Below are 5294 nucleotides of genomic sequence, written 5' to 3'. Positions count from 1 at the left end.
GGACAACTATACATTATCAACATTCCGCTTAGTGAGGCAAATCCATTTCAAAATTTGGCCGCTATACAATTGAGCGCTGCCCTACAGAATGATTTTGAGGTTATGGCATATATTTCTAGTTAGTAGTTCAAATTCAGTAACCACCACGATTAAAGATATAATGGTTGCCCAACGAGCATGGATTAGTCGTCTTTAATATTACTTACATGATAAGAACAATTCTGCAGCGCTCTATAACAGCAGTGGAATATTTATGTACTATTGTACTATATTAATTTAATAATATTACATCGTTTTCGCAATTTACAATAATTTACAAAATGGGCATGGTTGTGAATCTGAAATTTTTATTTTTATTTAATTTTTTATATATACCTACTTATCTATGGTTTTAGTGTTTTACAGGACTCCTTTTTTTTGCGTTCTTTTTAAGAATTTAAAACGAACAATAAGCACAATCTTTAATTATGACATAAAATAATAATCTAACCAGTAATTACAAAAACAATATAAATATTAATACAAATAATTATGTATTAACTAATTTAGAAAGCTTTTTCTTTGTTTTATTTAATTTTTTGTTATTTTGATTTTCGATGTAGCTGTACTGGCGCATTCTCATAACCAAATAGTAGACACAAATATCAGTGAGCATTGATGTTCGATGCTCTGAGCAAAGAAATGTAATATGTAATGTAATCAAACACATTCAATTCATTCGCAAATTTGGTAAATGAATTCTCTAGTGACTTCAATATATTGAAAAGATTACTATCTGGATGAGTTAAGTAACCTCTACTTTTTGCAACAACCAAGTCTGCCGATGATCCATGCTTAGTTGTGTTTATATTCTTTAAACCATTTATACATTGTACACATTTGGTTTTTTTTACCAAACGTTTTGCTATATATCTGTTAATTGAGTTTAAAAAAGTTATTATACTTATAGTATTACAAAAATAACTACTTTTTCTATTTACCCAGCTAAATAATATACTATACAATCAAAAACTGTAGAATCTGAATAATTATGCTCTAAGAATATATCATCTACATCCCAGCATTCTTCATCAACAATATTATTAATTTTTTCTTTTAATTTCTCAATCTTTTCAATTCTAACTGTAGAATTAGCAGTTTCTTTGATTATGTCCTTTAAATCTCCAATAGTTATAACTGGAATATTATCTGAAAATTATAATCCAAAAGTAAAATTCATTACATACTTAGGGCCATAGGGGTTATGTAAGTAGAAGTACAAATTCAAACAATAATTTAAAACTTACCTTCAAATATTTTACAATTGCCACTTCTAGGGGGTTTAATCAAAGAATGAACTGAAAGCATCCTGTACAATTGCAAAAATGTAGGACAAGAAGGATGATCATTTGGACCTGACACTTGCCGTATTATCCCAAAAAATTGCTATAATGAAATTTAAATTTAAATTAAATTTATTAGATTATTATTTTGAATGAATTGGCACTAATTAAAAGTATTTAATATTTATGGTTGTAAATTACTTCCAAACAATCTTGATTGAACTTAGCCGTCAAAACATATGCAAATTGTTTTTCATCTAACAAATAATTAACCAAATCTATTGTTGATTTTAATGTGATTTTGAGACCATCTGCTGTTGTTTTAGTTAAAAAATCATGTTTTTGAATAATTTTGTTGGTGAAATTGTTTTCCCAAGTACTTAACCATTCAAATGATTCATTTAAAATCTGAAAAAATAATCTAGGAATAGTTTTTACAATTTTTAAAAATATAACACTAAATATATAGTAATATTTTCATCATTATCATGCGATACATCATAATATTAAATATTAAAATCACAAATATAACATAAAAGTTAAATAGACAGATACCTACACCACAACACATAACACAACACAAACACAACATAAAAAAACCTCTAAATCTCGACTATTTTTTTTAATGCCTTCAGCGGGATACTTCCTATTTAGGGCGTCAAACATATTATTCATTAACATAGTAAATTTAATTGTTTCTTCTGCGTCAGCAAAACCATCAAATCCTTTATTTTTATAAAATTCAATTCCTTTGGCAGTGGACATACTAAATAACTGTGAAATAAGTAGGTATTATAAATTATTATAATATAATACCTCAAAGCTACTTTTTTTTTTTTTGGAAATTTTTATGTTTAGATTTACCTGTACTGCATATTTCACCTTCATTTTGGAAAGGTTGTTGAGATCAAAGTGATTTTTGGTCAACTTGGGACAAACTTTAAGATTTGATTTTGACTCTATTTTAAAAACATTTAGGTAATAGTCCCATTTTATAGGACTTTTTGATGGATGAACCTAAATAAATGTTTTAAAAAAAAAAAAAAAAATACATTTCAGAATTAATAGGTACATTAATAATAGATTGTTATTTACACATACTATGAGCTGTTTATTTTCAAACAAACGATTTCTTATTGTTTTTAAAAGATGTGGCGCATCAGAAAAAGCGAAAACTTTTCGAGAGCTATCATATGGATTTTGAAAGTAGTTTTTGAAATTTTCAGTACTGGAGTTAATCTAATTAAAACATGAATTATTTTTTTTTTAAATATTTACTACATTAGTTGGCAAATATATATGAATAATATATATTTATGTAAAATTACCCCTAACTGACTCCACATAGTTCTATTAGTACTGGCGCCATCACACGTGAGACCAACAACTTGTCCTCCAGCATCTTCCATCAACATTATGGCCCTAATTGTTAATTTTGCCAAATCAACTCCTGAATAATATATAAATTAAATTTAAATTATTGAATTTGATTATATTTTATTAAATATTAACCTTTAACACTCCCTTTGGACGCAAACACTGCAATAGGTTGAACAACATTGTCAGCTAGACTCTGCCACATAAAGACTAAGGCATGATTTGCTTTTTGTGAACTCTTATTCTCTAATTCATCACCAAAATCTTCTAACCCTATATATGTAAGTGTTTGACTATTTACACTTATACTTTCTCTTAGGAAGACTTCATCCAGTACTAATATCCCTTGTTTCTGTTTTTCAGTTTTTTCTGCCATTTTTTTCTTTAATAATTTAAAAAAGTTTTCATCAAATCCACATCCTATTTTGACTGCAAGTAAGTATTTTCTTATTGTATTAGTACAAGGTAAGGGTAATATATCATTATCCCGCAGAAATCTGTATCCACTGGGAGATCTAAAAACAAATAATTAGTTCTTGACTTAAACATTAAAAAAAACATTTTTTAAGTTTAGATGATTACCTTATTTGTAGAAGCATGCAAAGAAGCATCCAGTTTTCACTATATCTTCTTTGTTTAGTGTTTTTTACTTTTGCAGCTTTGAAAATTTCATATATTAAATCCGATTGGCATTTTGGTATATTATTATTTTCCAAAAGTGCTCCAATGTTTGATTCTTCCATTTTTTTCATTTGCTCTTTTATGGAGTTTAAATCATTCCGAAGAAAAGTAATTCTTTTAGTTGCTCTGGACATTTTTTTTTTCAACAAATTTTGTACATTTTTTATTTGTTGAAAACTTTTTTTTTTGTTTGGTGAAAAAAATATTCTTGTACTTTTTTTATTTTTCTCACGTAATTTTTTTTGTGTTGCTGAGTAGTATAAACGCCTGCACCACACACACATATCCCTAAAAATAATGTAAGTTATAATTATATGAAAATGATAATTTTTAAATTGTTTTCATATTTTTTAACCTTTGTTCAGTATTGTTTGTAAGAATCGTAGAGCATTTCAAATGTCTCCATATTCCAAATGATTCAACACATTGATGTCTGGATTTTATGTCATTTAAACAACTGGACATAGCACCATGACATACTTGGACTTGATCAAAAGTTTTAATTATATCTTCTAAGTGTTCGTAAGTTTGAATTTGTGTATCCAAAGAGTATCCAATATCTGGTAAATCTACTTTTTTCCCATAGACATATAATAATAATTGAGATTCTGTTAAAAATAAAAATTTTTAATAAAATTGATAATTGTTTCGAGTGAAATAAATATTTACTTTCAGTAAATATGATCTGTTTTTCTATGGATCTTATAAAATTTTCTTTAAATGGTCCAAGTTTATGGAAAGAAATAACCATTATTTTGTTAGCGGAACCAATATCAGTGTACCACTTATGGGGTTTATTTAATGAGTTAATTTTAGTTAAAATCCTTTGAAATATAGTAATTTCTTGTACCTAAAAAATAAGTAAAATTTTTTACATTTTAAACTGATAATTAAAAGACAATAATTAATGAATATTGTGTTTATGTAAAAATAAAGGTAAAATATTATACCAACCTTAATTCGTTTTGGTGATGGTAATAATTCATAATTTGATGAAATATTCTCAATTGAGTGTTTTTTATACAAATCAGTTGAATCATGACAATGGTCTTTTTTAATATTTGAAATTATATCAAATGTCTAAATTGATTATTTAAAACGTAGATACACACTTTTTATTATTTTAAATAATTGGTCATAATTATAAATAATACTTATAGTTTTGTAATTAAAAAAATAAACTCACTGTAGGTAACATGGAATCAATCCTTGAATCAATTATTCCATTTTTGTTTTTGCTATTTGTATCGGGTGGTACTACATTGTCTACATTTGGTTCAAAATTCTTAAACAGTTTTTAAACAATAAATATGTATACTAAATTAAAATTAAAATAAATTATTATATTTTATTCAAAATAATCATTACTACTAATACTGGTGGTGTACATGTAATTTCGGGTAACTCAAACTTAATTGGTACTGCGCCTATACAAAGCTTTGGGCGCTTTAAACAAATCTGAAATTTTTTTACAATGTACTTAGCTTTGTAATAAGAAAATTAAAGAAAATTAAATTTTCTGTGATCTATACAATACAGTATGTCCCAGAAGTCCCGTATCACCCTTAGTATCTCCGTGGAAAATCAATATATTTAAATGCAATTTTTTTACAGTAATAAGTATGGAAATTCTGATTGAATAACATAATATTAAATTTTTTTTTTTCAAAAATTCAAAAATTATCAAATTTTTTTTTTTAGGAAAATAAATTTATTAAATTTCCAAGATAGCCATTTTGTTGATCATATTTTTTAAAACAATTCAAAAAAAAAAAATATTAAAATTTAATGAAAATCGCTCAAGTTAGGGCTAATTATTATTTTTAATTTTAGCAGAAAAATCAGCGTGATTGTAATAATAAACATGCAAACCGTATTTTGCTAATGCCGTACGCATAGGTAACATAACTATTA

This window comes from Acyrthosiphon pisum, chromosome A1 (genome assembly GCF_005508785.2).
Source record: "Acyrthosiphon pisum isolate AL4f chromosome A1, pea_aphid_22Mar2018_4r6ur, whole genome shotgun sequence".
Taxonomy (NCBI): domain Eukaryota; kingdom Metazoa; phylum Arthropoda; class Insecta; order Hemiptera; family Aphididae; genus Acyrthosiphon; species Acyrthosiphon pisum.
Note: the sequence above shows the minus strand (reverse complement) of the source record.